This window comes from Nipponia nippon, unplaced genomic scaffold, assembly GCF_047370975.1.
Source record: "Nipponia nippon isolate SJK-2023a ecotype South Korea unplaced genomic scaffold, ASM4737097v1 scaffold_24, whole genome shotgun sequence".
Classification (NCBI taxonomy): domain Eukaryota; kingdom Metazoa; phylum Chordata; class Aves; order Pelecaniformes; family Threskiornithidae; genus Nipponia; species Nipponia nippon.
The window spans coordinates 886,137-906,318 of NW_028262341.1; the positions used below are offsets into that span (position 1 = coordinate 886,137).

A 20,182-nucleotide genomic window follows, 5' to 3' on the forward strand; every position below is an offset into this window, starting at 1 on the left:
CTTAGGAAGTTTTATGTGTCATTAATTCTTTCTTAAAGTGTTTATACAAGTGTAATATCTGTGTATCTGTGCCCTTGCTCCAATCATTTTGAGCACAAACACTGCTCTTAGCAGCAGCAGTTGTATCTCATGAGGCCAATACTGTAATTAATGAGATTTGAGGCACAAACACTTAGACAAATTTAAGTTTCCAATATCAGAAATGAAGATCCAGTGTTTGTTAAAAAAGGGGATGAAGGGGTGGCAGTACTTTAAAGCTTCTCAGTCCGACACTGGAAAGGAATTCACGATGTATTTTTAGAGTGTTATAAAAATCTCTTACATAATGCTGATTAATTCTTATGTTTTAGGGAAGAGCACTGGGCTTTGTGTGTAAGAGTGTTGACCAGCTAAGCCACTGAAAAGGGCTGGTTTGCACTGGATTTTTTTTAACTTCTTGGATACAGAAAGCTGCAATTATTCAATTATTACAGGATTTTGCTTTTGTTTGGGCGTGTATGAATATTTTTGTGGAAACTGCGTCTTATTCTTGGAAGTCTTTATCATTTTAAAACATATGTTATGTTATATCACCCTGTCTGAGATACAGGATAGCTACAAACTGGGTGGGTTTTTTTCCCCTCTCTTACTGCAGCTAGTTACGTTATGGATTAACGTTAAGAATGTCTGCAGTGAAACGTTACTTGTGTGGCTGTGTAAGACTTACTTGAACAATGTAACTTATATTACAGAATTTTCCTCGTACACTTAGAGTAATATATACAATTACTATATAGTTCTGCACATTCTGTTGATTTTCAAAATCATCAATTAATCTAACTAGCACGTTTCACACAGCTTTTAACAAAGGGCTATTCAGGAAATTAAGTCAGTAAATGGTACTCCCTTATTTTAATTCTGGTTATATATAGTTGTTGTGTAGCTGGAAAGACTTTTTGGACAAGATATCATGGGAAAGAGACGCTTTTGTTTGTTCTTTTTCAACAGATACGTGACCAAGGCAGCTTTGAAGCCTTTCTGAAGAACCCTTCTGTAGGATGTTTAATCTTTCTGTGGAGTTTCTAACGATGAACCTCATCCTACAGACTTTCATTCTTGTGCCATACAGATGAGTAAGAATTTCTCAGGTGAGTGAGATGAGCCCTAAATCATTATCGGAGAAGGAAGATAGCAGGAATGCATGGGTCACACGTGCAAAACAAAAGCTTTCTTTATCCCTCTTTTCCAGTTGGGAGGAAATAAAAGTAATTATAGCTCAGTGGTAGAGAGAGATGATCCTTATGGATCCCTTCCAACTTGAGATATTCTATGTATTCTATGATTCTAAGTCTCAAAGAAAGGCTTACTAATAACCTGTTTGTCACCCAGGTCTCCTGCAGGCAAGGGCTCTTTCTTTCCTTCCGTGATACCTTTGATAGGTGTTTCTGCAGTTCTCCTGGAAGGAGTCTCCACCACCACAGAGAGCCAGTGCTGCTCTGCAATGCTTGATTGCCTGAATTCTTTCCTGCTAAAGGACAGTTGTCCTGTGAGATGCAGAGCAGCTCACTGAAGGGAGCTGGGGACATCTTCCAGCACAGAGCTACGGCATAGGGAGAGGCACTGCTGTATGCTGAAACTAGCTGGAAGAATTTGCAATCTGCTACAATTACTTCTGTAACGCAGCCTGTCCTTGCTTTCTCACTCTCATTCTCCCATGAAACCTAAGTTATGGCCCTGCTTCCCCCTTGCACTTTCTTTTTCCAGTGAGAAACACAATTTCCTCCTGTCTTTGGAGAGAAAGCAAGGATGCTTTGCAGCCTCCTGTACACAGTTCAGGGGCCAGGGAGAACCTGAATATGTTCAGCTGAGAAATAAAACTTGGTAAGAATAAAACTTTCATTAGTGTATTGCTCTTGGTGACAATGATATGGTTACTCGCACACATAAGTACTCTGGCTTCCAGTTTGTGTACATGTGCAGTTCAGAGCATCGGAAATTATCTGTAAAGGGCACACAGTGACACACAGTCTGAATCTTAGTTCATACAATGGAAAAAAACATGTTTGTGAGTACTGGTTTCCTCCATGTTAGCTCTTACGACTTCGTTCTCTGGTGTCTTATGTGGTTTCAGATCTCCCTGATGCTATTTCCACCGGAGGGGCTTTCACAACATCTCGCTCGCTCTCACACACACAGACACTCACGTGCATGCCTTCTCTGGTGCTGGCTAAGCGTTGAACTCATGTTGCCTCTCATGTAGAAGAGCTCAGATACCGTCTCCCTCTTCCCCCCAGCCACGTATTTTCACTTATAGAACTGAATTCCTACTTTTTTGTTGAATTTGGTTGATAATTGGGAAATGGGTTAAAATTATGGCTGACACATACATAAACAGCTGCAGCATGTGGGATCTCCCTCATTTCTTTGGTTAGCATGGCTAAAACTGGTTGTTTTAAGCTATCTGACTGAAACTATGTTACCAGACCACCCAATCTGTGAAAAAAAAAATAATAAAAAAAAAATAGTACGTAACCTCAGTTATTAATCATTCGAAGAACAGCTGAAAGTCGCCATTGCTGGTTCAGTGATGTGTCACATCAGGAATGTGATTCTGTGTGCTGTGTGTGCCAATAACTAGAAGAAAAACAGCTTGAAAACTGGGGATGTCGGTGGATGTGAGGCTAAACTGGACCCCCATCCTACACAGAGCTCCACATGGGCAGGCCTATCTTTGCATGATGTGAGTGCAGGGATTTGTGGGTAAGGACTTTACTGCTATGGTGCTTTAGCTGCCACTTTTAGCATTTAGTGCTATGCTAAAAAAAAAAGACCCAGAAATCACATTAGCAGAATCAAAACTGCTGTTAGCAGAGTCAAAATTGCTTTTATTTTCAGGGTCACTACACTCAGCAATATGTTACGGAAAAAGGATGAACCCAATATGGAGTTCCTGGTAATTCCTGAGTTGGTTTGACATATGCGGACTGCTGTCGACTGCAACAGGCTTATTTAACACATTTGTTTCTTTTGGTTTTAGGATCAGTCAAAATGCAATTTTGTGAAGCTATGCCAATGAGGTTGCATATTGTGGGCCATAGGCCTGGAGTTGCAGGCTTGGGGTTGCACAGGTGTATCAGCAGAAAGACTCCGGCTTTAGCCAGAAATTAACCATGATTAGTGCAAATAACCTCTTTAGAACTCGCAACATTTTTACATTTATTAAATTCCGTTCATAAAAAAAAGATTCCCAAGCAAGCAGTAGCACTCAAAGTGAAGATCTGGGAAAATAAATGGCCAAAGCTATCATAGTGTGACAGCTTTGGCAAACCTTTACACAGTTTTATAAAACAAACACATGTGGTGTTCTGTTCTCTGGGTAGGTCTTTACATTAGAAGTTCATACTTAACACGGAAGACGAATAAAATGGTTCTCTCTCTCCACATATTTACTGAGCACATATTGGTGAATTAAGTATCATCCCAGCGGCGTACCCTATCAGCCATGCTCTATCAACACATTCAAATGTACAGCAGTTTTGTGGAACTTTGCCGTCTTCTTTGATGTGTATAACCCGGGGAAGATGGAGATCATTTTGGCCTGTATTGTGGGCTTCATATTCAAAGGAGCTAGTTTCTCTGGATCTCAAGAATCATAGAAAATAAAATAATTGTCTAGGGTCTTGCTCTTCTTTTCAGCAAGTACAAAATGTGCCAGTGGACTCTGATAGCTGAGTGTTATTTCATTTGCTCTCAACACCAACATCTGAGCTTCTCCTGCTTTTTATGACCCATTTGTGTTTTTCATGTTCAGTTAAGAATAGATATATTGAAAACTGCTAAAATTTCACCCTGTTTTGGACCTGGGGCCCAGGGAGAGGGTGGTGACGATTAAAAACACTGGCAGATGCCAAATCAAACTTATACCAGATCTCACTGATTGTTTAACAGCTGGCCAATAGCAGTGTTAAAAGTAAGAAAGAAAACCACAGCATTATTCATTAATTTGTACTTATATATGTTTTATTTCTCTTAAACTTCCAAGACATCACTGTTTCATAAATGAACAAAGCCATGACAGGAATATAATCCACAGAACCCTCCCAAAAATCCAGCAAAATAACAAGGAAAATTGATTAAAAATGCTTGATAGTGTATGGAGCAAAACAAAACAAAAAAGTAAGATAATGTTGCCTATTTCTCACCCCGGCTTTCACTGAACCAAAAGTAGATGCAGAACTTACTTTGTCAATATCCTTTGGCTTTTCATGGGTAACTGGGAGATATAAGGAACTACAGCAAATTCAGTCCCTGTTACAGGCGCAATTACACCAGAGGGGCCAAACTGCAACCTTTACATTCAGGTTCTCTGTAGGTAAAGAAGGGTAAAGCAGGGTTGTAATGGGGTATAGGCAGTGTCACAGCACCGAGGATGCACGAGCTTGGCAAGGGAACCCTTTGACTCTAAATATCTTCTGCGATAACGGTACTGAGGGACTGTGAAGATAATTTGCTACTTAGGTTCATCTTTGATTCAATATTCCTTGGTTTCTATTGTGAATACGTAAACAGGTAAAAGGCAAGCATACTCTGTAATGTTAACACCTGAATATTGTTTTAGAGATTTGTTTTGGGTTTGTGCAGCAGATTGTTTTGTGAGACAGAGCCTTTTCTAGAAACCAGGCTATTACTTGTATTCTTTGGCATTTCCATTCATAAAAGCCACACATACCCACACCCACCCACACCACCCCCCCCAATATCGTTCATATATATTGTTCATCTGGTAAGGAAGAAATAAAAAAAGAAATTGATACCGGTCTGCATATGTGTTCAAAAGCTTAGTGAATTCTTCAAGCTCTGCTGTGGATCACATTTCATGAAACTGCAATAAAAAAAAATCCTTTTTTACCTTGTCTTTGTGTGTTCTGAGGTGGGTTTGTAAGGTTTGAATTACTACGTAATCACCAAGAAGTCTCCTTTTCATGAGCCTGCAGCTGGGAAATGGACAGTTTAATATTAATGGAAAGAACAAACTCTCCTTCTTCTTTCTCTCTCCTTTCTTCTCTGCATTTCTGCTTCATCATTTTCTTCTCTGAGGTCCCTGTCCTGAAATTGCCTTTGTGGAAGTCCAGGATGAATTACAAAGCAAGAGTAGAGCCCAGTTTTTCAAAATCCCATTTATCAACCTCAGTGAGTGTCATATGACACTAACTTATGAATATTCAAGATTGAAAAATCCAATTCATTGATGTATCTGAAATTATTTATTCAACTCAGAAACTAATATTAAATGAATCTGCAGGCTTCCCTTATGAAATACTGATGAAATACTCTGCCGTCACCATACCAGGGGGAGGTATGGAAATAATCACTTCTGGCTTCTAAAAGAAGAAAAATATTAAACTTTTATTGTAAATGAATAGGCACAAACGATTGAACTTTAATAGAAGTAAACAGTAGCACAGTGTCTGTAATACGGCATATACCCACACCCGTGCTGTCTGTACAGCACTGCTGTCTTTAAAGATGCCGTTAACTTCCATTGTTTAATGATGTATCTGGAAAGGTTTCTGAATAATAATACACCTTCCACTGATGTTCACTTCTAGATCCATTCTGGCTTCACTGTCAAACAATTTGAGCAAAAATTGAAGTTAATTGCCGAAGTTTAGCACATCACAATTTTTTAGATTAAAGGACGCTTATTCATATTCTTTCTCATTTAAGCCAACTGCTGGAAATCCAGTGTGATGAATGAGAGAGGACAACCCCAATGCAGGGTCTCCAGGGACTGCTAGGTCTAAGGCAAACATAAAGTGAACCCTCTTCAGGCTTTCTAGCACAAAGGCACTCTTTGCACCCAAAGGGATGTGAGAGCCTGTTGAGAGACTACAGACGTCTTGGGACTGGACTGAACTGAGAGCTCCAAAAGGTTTCCTGCTTCTCCATTTCTGGATATAAACCGTACATTTGAATAAAAACCTTTGATGATGACTCCTCTACTGGGTTCTTGAGTTACGCTTCCCGTGTCTAAGTCTGGTGGTGTTATTTAGGGAGCTGAACTGAATGAGCTCTTCTGACCTCTTCTTTTGCCCCGTGAGAGATTTGTTTACGTGGGCAGAGTTGTTCTCGTGGTCGAAGCCATGTGCTTTCTCCCAAGGTGGTCTTTCTGTCCAATGAAGAGTGGTACTGTGGGTCTGTGAGGAGAATCAGGTCCTGGTCTGAGCAGCTGGAGCAGGGAAGGTTACAAAATGAAGACCCGAACAAGAGAACAGAGATGCCTTAGGGCTGTATTAGTGGCTTCTCCCATCTGTTCTCTCCTGTTGAGCTCTCCAGATACTTACTGTCGGCTTTCTGGCTGGCATGGTAGTTTCCTAGGATATCTAAGTAAGAAGCCTGAAATTTAAGGTGAATTGTGTTATTTAAAATATCTCTTTAATTGTTTTTCATGCCCAAGGTCAAAATTTATAGCCCAGCTTCATGATGCCTACCTGACCTGTGGTGGCCTTTTTCCCCTGGTGACTTAAAAGTGCGCTTGAGAAGCAGAGATGTTTTGATTTCTTCCATTTTCTTTTTCTTTTTTTTTTTTTTTTCCCATACTCTTCTGCACTTAAAAAAACCCCAAAACATTCTTCCAGCAGCACGAGATATGTCTGACTAGTGCATCCCAAGGTATAGATTTTAGTAAGGAAGGAAGAGGTGCATTTTTTTATATGACTGTTGCTAATATACGAGAGTGCAGGGTAGGAAGGCAGCCCTTGAGAAGCTCCTCCCTGGCCTGGAAGGGCTTCATGTCTGATTACGACAACTTACTTAATTCCAGACATTGGTAAACGAACAGGGATGTGGAAGGGCATGTATATGAAAGAGGAGGACTTTTTAATCTCGCAAGCTTGCCTCAGGGGTTTTGGTTCAGAAACAGACAGGAGTTATATAGAATTCCCAGAATACAGCTGGTGCACCCATAACTGCATTGGCTATAATAGGATTTTTTACTGTGCTAGGAATGAAATATTGGGCTCTCATTGTTATCTTTCCTTGTGCAGCTGTAAAGAATTTATTTGTGAGTTTTACAATATCCAGAGGTGGTTCCTTTGTACCCTTTTTCAATAAAGTTGAAATGCCAAAAGTTTTTTAGTTTCTTATTACTCTCTTTGCCCAGTACAAAACCCTTGTAGCAATCCTGAGACTGGCATGTCTGCCCCATCGTGAACCTTTTCTGAAAGAGACCATTTTAATTTCCCTGCATAGCAGGTCCTTCTAATGCCATTTTTAGTTAGCCCCAATATCGACTCTTTTCCAACATGTTGAGTTCAACAAGCTCATGCCAGACTAGTGAGACATTTATTAATGGTGCTGAAAAGCTATGTTATTTTATCTATTCTTGACAAGGCTCTGGGTCATACCTCAAATTTTAGGCATTCTCTGTTCAGTGTATTGAAATTTCTTGTAAGCCTGAAGTGTCCCACCTTAGAATGGAAAAAATGTCATACATGAATGTGGGGATAAAAATGTTTCAACAGAAAAAGGTATCTCAATTGCCCAGAATACTAAGGAATCAGGGAGCCATTTCATTTCCACATGTTTGCTTGCTCCATGGTCTTTCTTTTGTAAGGCTACCATTCTTTAAAGGGTTTGGCCCTGATTTCTCATTGCCTTAAGTGGAAGCAGGAGTAGGCACTTGATGTGACTTCCCAAATACTCCACTTTCCATCGTCAGTCGGTGGCTGCTTATGAGAATTGTTCTGGATTTGATACTGCTGTTTGAGCATATTCAATCCTGACAAACATGGTCCTTTTTTAAAAAGCTGTCAGTATTAAAGGTAACTTTCATGTTAATGGAAATGACAAATTAATCTAGCAAAGAAATGCACAATAATAAAGAGAGTCCATTTTAGATTATATTTCTCTTTCTCCCTGCATACTGATTCTTTAAAATCAATTTTAAGAAATACCATTTTTTCCACTGAGACTTTTTTTTCTCTTTCACTGTCTTTTATGAATCCTCTTTCACCTCCAGAGGTGCTTGTCATGTCTAGGGAAACAATAAATTTTAAATTCAGATGTAGCCAGTTTGATCATGTTGTCTATTCGTGAGCGAGTTTCCCATTGAAACCAGGACAGATGATGGCGTAGGACTAAGTATTACTCCTAAGGAGTAAGGAAATAACAAACTTCAAATTTTTTGGAAGGACATGAGAGAAACTGTGAAGAAAATCTTTCTTTTAACCCCTTCCAGTGAATTTACCACATATATATGTATCCTCAACAGCTATTACCCAACAATCTCCTTCTCATTCAAGAAGTACTTGGACAGATGGAAGTCAAAACAGTAGGGGACTAATACACTGTTTCAAGGTTCCTAAATTAGGTCTGCTTAAAAATAAAAAATGGGTTTAAAAATGCTAGCATCCAGTCGGAGCATTGCCACTGATTTCCATGGTTCTGGCAGTATCTGGCTTCTAACACAAATACAAATGCTGTAATTTGTTTTCCATCCCCTCTGATGTCAATGTAAACAACCTTTTGGATGGATTTGGATATTTCTCTGCAGGAGTATGAAGCCTAACTCAACAGTATTGTGTTAGCTTATGAGAAGCAGAAGGGGAATCTGACAAGTTTAGTGACATTGTCCAAGCTATCTGAAACATAGAAAATGTCTTACATAATGAAAAGCATATTAGAGTTTAAAATATGTTCTATATTCATTGTTTACGTGTACATTGGAAGCCAACTATGTCAAGACTTGAGCTAAAAATGACCAAGCCAAAGCAAAAGGCATAGAAATAGTCAGTTTCATACAGTTCACTATCTAAATCTTCTGAAGCTATTAAAATGTTTCTTGATGATACTATCTTTTCTCTCAAGATTCATGAGAAAAGTCAGTTCGTATAGGATCATGTACAATACTCAGAGAATGCAAGATTCACTCCCTTCTTTTAAGGACAACCTGATGCATCTGTCCCTGAATATACCTTTGCTCTTGTCTTGCAATTTGAATTTGAATTCAGTCAACTGCATTTCCCAAGGAAGTCTGACATTCAGACCCAAGTTAGCAAAAGCATTTGTTTACTGCCTACAAACTATTCATATCTTTTGACAGAGGTCTTTTAGTCCATTTTTTGACTGACTTATTGGAAACATTTTCAGAGTTGTTTTTTCAGAAGCAGTTCAGGGAAGCAGACGAACATAAGTAGGTATCGCATATAAAAGTTGCCCATTTTGCTTTTCCAGGTGCTGCACTTGGTGTGAGAATTCAGGGGTGAGTGTTCCTTGTAACGAAGTATATGAAGTTCTTCCAGTATACCATGGGTAGTGCAGTATTTCTGTACTTGCCTGTAGGCCTGGCTCTTAATTTTGAAGTCCAGTCACTCCGTGCTCAGCTAACAACATTGTTTACCACAAAAGGTTCAGCAAAAACTACTGCTAAAATTGCTCAGTGGTCAGTTGTTTTTCTTGAAATTAATTTTCAGACTGAGTAGCTGCCTGCTGTGAGGAGGTTTATGGTAGACTGTCTCTCCTGACTGCCAGAAGTTGCCTAGGACCTTTTTATGCACAAGCAACACATTTTAAAATATGCACTTGCTTAGGCACATTATTATTCTAAATGTCTTGAAGTTAGGTTCTCACTCTTTGTCACCATAGAAATGATTATACAATTACTTACCAGTTTTTCCAAAGAAGGACTGCCTGTGTATCTGGGTACAGATACAATGGCTCTCCAAGGCATTGAAGAATTACTTGATTGCAAATAAGAGACCATCTCTTCACTACCCAGGACCTAGCAGGAAAGGAGCAGCCACAAACCAGGCTGACACATTTTGAAAGGAGCAGGCAAGGCAGGCTGTGGACATGTCCTCTTCCAGCTGCAGCTTTCCCAGCTGGAGAAACTGAAGCCGTGGCATGGCACCCTGTTGCTGTTACCCCTCCGAGGGTTGCGCTTCCAGGTCTGCTGGGCAAACTGCTTCAGCATGTGCTGCTTAAGCCATTTCAGTCCAAGTAAGCTATCCCCAATTACAGCACAAGCTGTATAGATGCAACATAACACAAGCAATGCTGCTATTTCAGCTGCAGAGGAGGACCTGCAGGCAGATGTTCTCACTGCACTTGCCCAGTACAAAAAGGGTATGTGGATCCCTCACACTCATGTGAACTTCACCCTTTTTCACAGCTTCAGCATTAAGTTAAGGTGCTGAGCACTTGTGCATGGTTTAGCCAATATTAAAAGAACAGATATTTTACACTTTAATCAACCAGGCTGGTTTTCTGTTTTCCTTCCCTTTTTTTTTCGATCACTTGATTGAAGTGCATGCAGCAGCACACCAGGCTCATCTTTAGGGTAACTCCTGTTTCACTCAATAGTATACAATGTATTCAGTCTCTTTAAACCTCTTTGAAGTTCAATTTTGATTTCTGCCCCACTATTATATCCCTCAGTGTTTTGTCTATAGAAGTAATCTTTTATGAATGTTGGGTTCAGTGCCCAAGTTCCCTACAAGTCCTAAGAATTCCCTTCTCTGAGCAGTACATGCATTAAAGACACTGAAGAGAGCCCTTTCAAATTCAAATCCATAAAAGCAAACGGGAATATAAAAACACAAAACACAAACACAAAATGCAGACACAAATGCTTTCCACAACACGGTAGAAGGCAAATGAAAGGATAAGGTTTTTGACAGGGGAAAGCAATTGTCTAGGAAAATAAAAATTATAAATCTTTAGAAAGGAAGATTTGAGGTGTTTTTTTCTGAAATGGGGAGAATTATACTGAGCAAGGTCTCAAAGTTCATCAGATGCTGTGCTAATTTAAGAGTCTTAAATAGCAAACATTGTCTGTCTGTCATGCAATTGAATGTCTGTCAACTGTCTGTTAGGTTGGGGCTCTAGAGGATCCCAGATGTGCCAGTGGAATCTCAGGAGCCAAAAACCTACCCAAACTGTCTAGGATTTTTATTTGTCTTGATTTTTTTCTTTTTTTTTTTTCTAGCAAGTTCAGCAAGGGTAATGGAAACAGCTAGTTAAGAGTAAAGTTGGACCTAAACTGTTTGTTACCTAACAATTTCTTTTTCATCTTCCAGAACCCTTTTTTACAATCTTAAACAGTCTACTTTAAAAGAAACACTTTTTTGTGCTTTTCTCTGTTTCTAAACACTGGAGAAGTACTGAAATGCAGTGCCAAAGCCTTTTCTTCCAGTATTTCCATCCCATTAGAAACCACAAAGTGAGGCAAATGCTGAGAGCAAGCCTCTTCTTGCAAAACTTCCAGTTCAATCTATTGAACACAGAGGTTTGGATAAGTTTGATTAAGCTTGCAAAGGTTGACTCAGTCCTTCATCCTCCACTGGCAGGTAAATTGAATCATGGGATTTATAAAGAATAAACCTCACCAGACAAACTTGATTGCATTTTTGATGGAATTACAAAATTAGCAGATGATGGGAAAGCAGTAGATGTAATATATTTGGATTTCAGGAAAGCATTTGATACTGCCTCATGAAATCTTACTTGAAAAATTAATTCAGATCAGCTGCGAGTAGAGCACTGTCATGTGGGACAAGGAGCTCAAACCTCATGAAAAAGGACAACGACAAGAGGCAGCAAGACTTGCCTGTGCCCCTGACCTCAGCGCTCTGAGGACATCACCTTTGGTCCTCCACGAGGAGATACAGCCGCAAGGCTCTCTGTGGGCTCCCGCCGAGTCTGGCTGTGCTGCCACGATCATACTTGATTAGGGTGGAGGACTGGAACTTATCCTGCTGATGTGATCAGGGAAAGCGTGACCCGTCTGCCACATGGGACAGGGGCTTGGTGTCACGGCGGCGGTCACATGCCGCGTTCCTGGAAGCCCATGATGATGGCATCTGAGAAAGAAGTTTGTGGCTGTCTTGTGCTGGGGGACAGAGGATAACAAAAGCAAAACCCACCTGCCTTGTTGGGAAAAGGGTGAGAGCCCCTAAAAGGATAATTATCTACCAGGTTAAAGTAAAGGAGACAGGGATCTTTAAAGAACACAAACTATCTTAAGACTGATTTGTTCCTCTATGTCAAGGAAAAGAGACGATTATATAAAATTTTCTGCTGTGATTTCACATTTCGTTCTGAGGGCATCGTCCTAAGAAAAAATATTGACAAACAGAGGTAATTTTAGAGAAGGAGCAAAGCAAAATGTCCAGATGCTGATGTGATAGAATTTATATTTTTATACATATATATATCTATATATGTTGTATAAATAGCTTGGCTAAAAGGCAACCATGGGGGGTTGGCAAGGTACCAGCATTTAGAGGCCATAAGAAGACAAATACAAATGGCACAGACTTAACCAGTCAATTCAGGGATACTGCAGCTGACTTCAGTAGGAGCTTCCTGAGGGAAAGATGGATCCTTGGGGTTTATACAGAATAGCTGACTGTGGAGAAAGTGGTATAACTAGGCAAACTGGGTTGAAATCAATAAAACAAACAAGTAGTTGAAATACAGGAAAAAATCCTAACAGTGAACATCCTAAGATGTTATCAAAGGAAATGGTAAATAGCTCATCCATCAGAACACTTACATCTGATTTGGATAAAAATTGGTTTCTTCCACGTGGATTCCCTTGGCCCCTGCCAATTCCTTGAAAGCTCACAGGAGTCTCAGTGGGGTTTGGTTACACCTCAGCAGAAGACAAGCCCTTATCCACCCAGTAGAAAAATATTTCCTCTGGCTATCTGCCATGTAGAAACCAGATCTTAGTGTTCATTTCAGTTCTTTCTTTATGTTTCTTGCATGCCATCTCTCCTTTCTCACTCATTCTGCGTGCCTTTGCCCTCATTGTTGAGGGCCAGGTCTGCAGTCGGGGAAGAGCTTGGTTCATGCCATGCTCCACAGAAACTCTTCCCAGCCGCATCAATGCCCATCAGTTTCACTTTGCAGGAAGCACTACTGAAAGTGTTTCTGCATTGGAGCATCCTGCACTTTTTCACTGTGCAAAGGAGGATAAATCTGTCACCTAGTCAGGGCAGATTTGGTCATGCAAGCTACCAATTTGTTTATCTCTGTTCAACGGTTAATCGTTTCTTAAATACTGGAAGCTTAAATCTAAAAACCCACTGCTTTCCTAAGACCTTTTAAGTCAACTTTCAAAGGCAGTCTTTTATTGCTGGGTTATAAACCCCTTTACAGAAGGAAAGCTTTAAGTCTGAATATTAAAGTAAAGTGTTTAATGTTCCTTTTTGGACTGTGAACCTATTATTAAAGCAGGATGGAAACTAGTTTGCAGTCTGCCTTTTACACAGAGCATCCATACTGCCAGAGTCCAAAATGAAGTCACTTTTTTGGATTAGGCACAGACCACAGAAGGCTTAGAAATGCCACTTGTAATTAAAAACATTGCGCCTGGATCCCTCTGTCTTTATCGAGGTTAAATGGCCACTGAAAGCAATACAAGTTGAGACTGAAGAACAACAGCAAGCTCATGTCCTCTATTTTCTAATATATTTAACTGTTTATGGATGCTAGGAAAGCTTTGTACATTTTGTACGTTTCAACAGTAAAATGGATGCAATTTCCTCTGACTTTGATAGTGATTGTAATAACAGTTAGTGCTCTGTGAGGCCAAGCAGAGCCACCTTTCCTTGTCCCCTTCTCCATGCCATATGAGATTGACTGTCAGCCCTTCAGCATGGACAAATGTTGTGGGCTGTTGTTGCAGCTTTCTTTGTTTTTTCAGCTTTATCTATCTGTTGTATTTCTACTAATGCCTTGTCTACTTTATGGATCAGAGACTTTTATCTAGTCGTCTGGAAGAGCTTAGCACAATGCAGCCCTGATCCTGCCTGAGCTATCACAATACCAATACTAATTGCACAGCATTTTAATTCTTAAAAATGTTATGTAAACTAGATGGGCTAGATTCAGTAAAGGATGTATGCAGGTACCTGAAAAAGGGCTGGGTTGGAAATGAAGTGCTAAGCAGAATACTGTGATCTAAAATGTGCCCTTCCACCTGCTGGCAACTGTGGGCTCATAGGCCTGTTCCTTTTTACTCAACATTTTGTCAGGTGCCGCACAGCCCAGTTTGACATCTCCTGCCTTAACTTCCCCTGCACTATGGAAACTACGCGTCTTTCCGTTCAGGTTCCCTCCACCGCCCCTAGTAAATATTCTCAGGATATATTACATAGGATCAGACCCTTCCAGAAATACAGCTCTAGCCACTTTTTTTCAACGTACCACAGGGACAGAAGAGACTTGGCTAGCTGGAAGATAAACCCACCTCCCCAGAAACATATGCCAGATTCCAGGAAGATTATGTAGAAAAGGTGGATATGACCCTGCAGACTAGTGATTAGGGCATTTACCTTGGAGGAGAGAACCCGTACTCCCAGGGCAGTTTCTGCAGTCTGCTATCTTGGACCATCATCAGACAAGAGTGAAGAACAGTTTGGTGAACACAGTTCAAAACTCAAGAGTTCCCCAGATTGGTTAATGGCCATCTCAAGGAACCTCCCCAGTCAGCAACCTGGCTGCCATCTGGGGATCCATGCTTTGCTCAACAGCCCCTGGGCTTACTACAGGTCCTCGGCTCCCTTCCTGAGGATGGAGCTTAAAAGCCATGTAGCTTTTTTTTTTTTTTTTTCCCCTGGCACAAATAGCATCACTATCAGTGAATTCTTTGCAACCACATCTTTTTAGAGGGATCCCCATTTCACCATAAACCTTCTGTGCCCAAGTTTAGATTCTTTCTGATAAGGACTCCCAAATGTGCTGAATTTGGCATGAAGTTATTTTGTGCACTTAGCAGACCACAAAGCAGAGGAGAAATGCCAACAGTTCATTAACCCTTGTATCCCCCTCCTTTTAACCATATTCATTATATCATTTACCAATGCAGTAGAAGTACTGCAGCCAACTGTCAGGAAAGACTTGAGGGTCAAGTATAGCATCCAGGCATCCAGTCCTGGAGCCGCTCAAGTGAATAGTAATGGGGAAATCATCCACTGGGATGCAGTTGTTCCTGCACCACACTAATCCATAATGCTTCTCAGTTGAACAGCAGCCTTTAATTTTTATATTTTTTTCTTAAATGCATCCATAAATCTGGATGTCATACTCCTTATCAAGTTACCCAGGTGCTATATTTCTAGGTAGTTTACAAAATCCCAACCTACAAACAAGTAAAGTTGTGGGTAAGAAACTACTAGTGATTCCTGATCCAGTGCTGGTCAGAGTTTCACAAATGATCTTCAGTTTCTGTCACCAATGGCAATGTCTTTAGAAATATTACAGTCTGCAACAGGGGTGGAAGGGCTATGAATAGTACTAATATCGTACAATTTAATTCTGGTTTTGTCAATGAATCAGCAGTATTCAGAGAGCTGTAAATCCTTGTAGTTCTTCCTCTCTGCCTGCTGACAATGCAGGATAGTATGCCGAGTGTCCGTGCCGTGCTCCGAAGGGGCGGTTCTGTGGACACTGTTGAGCCAGTGCTTTGTTGAAAGACCTCTGGATCGCTGCCATCAGAGCCAGGGTCAAGAAATATTCCCCGGTGAAGTAAAATCCAACGCAACGTTACGTGGTGTGGTTAAGGACTCTGCGTAATGCATGTACGTGTGTTACACTAGCTAACAAAATGAATGCCCAGTTCCCCTGAAGGTACAGCAAGGCAGCTACTTCCTATTTTTGTTTTGTTTGCCTGAAGATAGCATGTATGTCTTAGTCAAAAATACAGACTTTTTACTATATTTTAACTGACTGTGAAAGTTTCTCTGTTCCTTTTTGGGTGCTGGAGTGCAAGGATGGAGAAAAGGAAAGCACTAAAAGCAGGAGGGTAACTGGGGCCCTGTTGTCTGCAGACAGGTAGGGCAAAAATCATGAAGGAAATCTGTATGTTATTAGCTGGCTCAGTTAATAAAAACTGAATATATGTGACACATTTAAAGGTTTAAATATCTCTTAAAACATTTTACTGGCAAAATTTTAAAGCCATAGTTATTTCGGCACTGTACCATGGAACTGTGAAGAAGTTGTCTCATTATGTTTTGCGCAGAGAAAATGTCAAGAAAGGCAAAAAGGGCAGCTTTAGGTAAGGGAAACAATGGAAAAAATCCTGCATATGCTGATATTTCTTTATACATGCACTTACCCTTGCAAACACACACATACATTCTTTGTGCAAAGCTGTTTTGTGCTGGAGGAATAGAATAAGATGGAACTAGGAGCCGAACAGACTTTGAATGCAGCAGCTATAAGAGGACAGTAAGAGGAAAACACTGAAAGTCAAGGACACTGTCGGGTATGAAGTTGAGATAGGAAATGCTACAAAAAAGTGGAAGAAGGATGATCATATGCTTGGCTGGGGGAGGTGGCAAGGCTGATGAGCTCTAAGGCGTGTGTCCAACTTTAGCGTTACGTCCCCCACACTGTTCTTCCCAAGAAAGCTACCAAAGGTGACACCAGCATCCAGCACATATGGTCAAGGGGAACAACTATCGGATTTCTCTTCCCACAACTATTAATGTGCAACCAAATGCTTCTTGACGGGATAGAAGTAGCGTATGTGGCATTGTGACTGGACTAAAGACTAAAGTCACACGGTTATAGATGTTTATCATCATCAATGGGAACTTCAGTGAAACCATGTTTCTCTGTACCACACTACCAGAAAGGGGTTGAAGAGCAAATTTTGAGATTCACTGATAAATTATGGCCCATATCCTGCTACAAACACTGCCTTAGCATTTGAAATGCATGATAGAAAACTGTCCTAAATGATCACTGACCTTCAAACAGAAGGGGGAAGAAAGCCAGACCCAACTTGACAATATCTCCTCTGAAGCAAAAAAACTATATTTAACTGGATTCTCATGAAAGATCACGTGTGCCACAAGAGGATAAATTTGGAGCATTCTCAGTTTCAGAGTGAATATTTTATATAAACACACTAAACAGTATAGGAAAAATACAGTGCTCTCCACAACAGTAATGCTCAGTGAGCTAAAAAAACAGACTGGGCCAGATCTTAGTTATAATTCCCAATGCAACCTATTCTTGAGTATAAAGTCTCCTGAGAGACACCTTACATAACAGGAAATTGTGGATAATCACAGAAAATACATCAAAGCCATTTCAGATATTTCTAACACAACAAGTATATACTAAATGTTAGGAAAAAAACCATGTGCATATTAGCATTTAGGGGGTTTATTTTGTATGGGTTGGAGTATTTCTTCCATGAGCAGGGTTTATAAATTTGCTAGGGTGTGGAGTTCTGACCAGTCTGCTGTGTGTTACATTCAGACTGTATGATCTCAACAGGAGAGCACAGAAAGGGAACAGACATAGCGGATCAGAAGCAGTCAGGGAACATTAACTGCATACATGCATAATTATTACTACAGTGACCTGATGGAAATTTTGCAAGGATTTCAAAATACTACTGTGTACTAGAAACATGAACAGCGAAACCTTTCTCAAGTCCTTTTGTGTTTGCACACACATGCTAACAAATAGAAATGACAAATAATATTATCAATAAATATTAATTCATAACAGCCTCTCAAATTTCAGCAGGGATTTTCAAGAGAGAGTAACTGGGTGCTGGTAGAAGACTGCAGTGATACATAAAATCAAATTGGATGTTATATCAATGTAGTCCATACAGGAATAACTGTAAAAATAACAAAATGCAAGAGTAAGGGACTCTTACTGCCATAGCCTTCATAGTCTGTGTTGTGAATCCATCTATCCATCTCTGTATGTGTGTCTGTTGATTTTCTATGTTATGGAAGTATTGGGATAACTTAAAGGCAGAAAAAGAAAAATTAAATTTATCATGCCGGTTTTTTTCAACACGGTACAATGGTGTTGAACACTGTGCACTAACTTAGTCAGCGCTAGCTCAGAGTTGGGGACTGTAGATTACGGAGTTTTAAAATACGCTGAAATTAATGAAACACAATCCACTGATCCATGGTTTTATACCAGCCTGTCTCAGTCTAAGGTCAAACTAGAAAAGTTTTCTGACAAGATCTATAGGTCTGCCTCTCCTTTTGCTTTGCTGCTGACTTAGCTGGTTAGCTAAGTAAGTATAATATAACCCGTAAAATCCTCCAAAAGAAAAAAAAAATTCTACAAATTTAGGCTAAAAACAAAAGTTATGGTAACATAAGTGTCTCTAAGTTTTGCAATAATCCTCCAGTACTTTTGCATCCCAAAAGGCTCCAGATGTGACCAGCCACTGCAAAATGGCAAGTTGTTTATCAGCATTCTACATTGCAAACTGGCACCTGTAATTTCACTCTCACTTTGCATCAGCAGCATTAAGATATCCAGAAAAACCCTACTAAGACAGGTTTCTGCGTATTAATGCACAAACATTTATAGTAAAATGCCCCGTCTGTCACCCTCAAGGTGAGGTATACAGCATCCGATTCTTCCTCCTGCTCAGCCGCGTGCATGCAGCATGATCCAAGTGTTTCTCTCTGCTGGGTGTTAAGGGTAGCTGTATCAAGCAAAAGAGAGAAAATGAATATAAACCAGTTACTGACAGCACTGTTATTAAATACTTGATTTTTTCCAGTCTTTCCACCAACGGCCTTTTTCAGCTGGGAGGACCACAGGCAGCTGAGTGATGGGGCTTGCCACTGCCCACCCATGGGCTTGCTGGGGCAATGCTCATACATTACATGCGCTGACCAGATCGTGCAAACTTTACTTGTGCAAATAATCTCTACTGATACAGCGATCACTGTGAAGAGATAATGGGGTCCCAAGCACTTGCAATCACGGACAGATTTGGCAGGGGGAGGGGGGCAGGGAGTCCGAACACTTGTGCAGAATTTGAAAATTGCCTAGTTGATCGTGTTCCCTTCCTGATCTGGTCTATTCACAGCTTCATTTTGTTTTGGGGAGGAAAGCTTCCTCCTGATTACTTCTTTCTAAATATGAGTGCCACCTTCTTCATTTTTACAGGTGATGAATTCTGTTGTTGATAAAAGCTACAAAATAAGCCATGCTATACTCAAGGGGCAGACATTTTCAGAAAGTCACCTCCTTATTTGTGAGAAGCACCTGCCAATTAATATGCTTAAAAATATCACTAGAGTTATGTAAGATCTTTAAAAATTCTTCTTCTTCTTGACTCTGCAGCACTTCACCTATTACTAAAAGTAATCAAGCTTCAATATGCTTTAAAATAAACTCAAAACCAAACAGCCCTAATTTAATATAAGCAAGATATTCTTAACTTCTTCCTCTTGTGCCTAATTATTCAAACCTGTCCACGTGACATCCAGCCTGATCTTGCACTAATAATCTTGCTGGAATTGTGAATCTGCGTCCCTGGTGAAGCACTCCCAACCACGGTACAGGTGTTACCGGCCACACCCTCATTCTCCATTAATGATATATAATATACATGACACTGTTTACAGTTTATTGGCATTTGGATGGCAATAGCTGAATGAACTCCAGGCTCAGCATATCAAATCAGCTGCCCAGGATCATTCTGATCTCCCATCATTCTGCTCTTCTAATTTTGTTAAGGGAAGACTATATGGAAATGACTCTTCTGGAGCAAGTTCTGGCAAATACCTTCTTTGGCAATAGGTGCAGTTTTGTGAGTGGGAGGAGAATGATTTCGGGTAACATGGGTCTCCACTAGGAGTTACACATGCATCTGAGCAACAAAGAGCGTCAGGGCAGAGTAAATGTGCTGCTTATGGCACTTCCCATTTTGTGTGGTAAAATGCATTTAAACACAATGGTATTTGTGTAATATAAATATTAAGTCCTTCATAGCTACTGTTTAATATACGGTGTGTTAGTAGCAAGAAAGGTTTGCTGGCTTACATTTATAGAAGATACTGCAAGTGATACATGGTATTTTCATTTTCAGGAACTGATTCAGGCCGCTGAAGTTAATGGGAATTTTTCTCCTGTGAGCTTTGGGTCAGGCTTTAAGGCTAAGATTTCGAAATATAAAAACAATTAAAAAAAGAATAACACCCCCTCACACTTCCTCTTTCATCACCATTAGAGATTTTTAAGACTGGACCTCTGGTGCAGGAGGACCTATTTCTGTACTACAGGTACTCCAGGAAAGTACCAAGAGCTGGTAAGAGCCTATTCTTTCCGTAGTCTTGCAACTTCAGTAAAACCAAATATATTTAGACTGATGACTTGATTCTCTCATCAGAAAGATATGCGAGTAAGAATTGTT

At 40.2% G+C, this 20,182-nt stretch overlaps 1 long non-coding RNA gene across 3 annotated transcripts; it reads left to right on the forward strand.

The window, feature by feature from the left end:
* Positions 1–609: 609 nt before the first annotated feature.
* On the forward strand, positions 610–5,698 carry LOC148055298 (uncharacterized). Of its 3 annotated transcripts, none has more exons than XR_015705627.1 (4): positions 610–695; positions 988–1,127; positions 1,369–1,860; positions 2,111–5,698. It is a non-coding gene; the product is annotated as an uncharacterized LOC148055298 (long non-coding RNA). The 3 variants fall into 3 exon arrangements; XR_015705626.1 differs by having other exon boundaries at positions 632–715; XR_015705628.1 differs by lacking the exon at positions 610–695 and adding an exon at positions 738–878.
* The last annotated feature ends 14,484 nt before the right edge of the window (positions 5,699–20,182 follow it).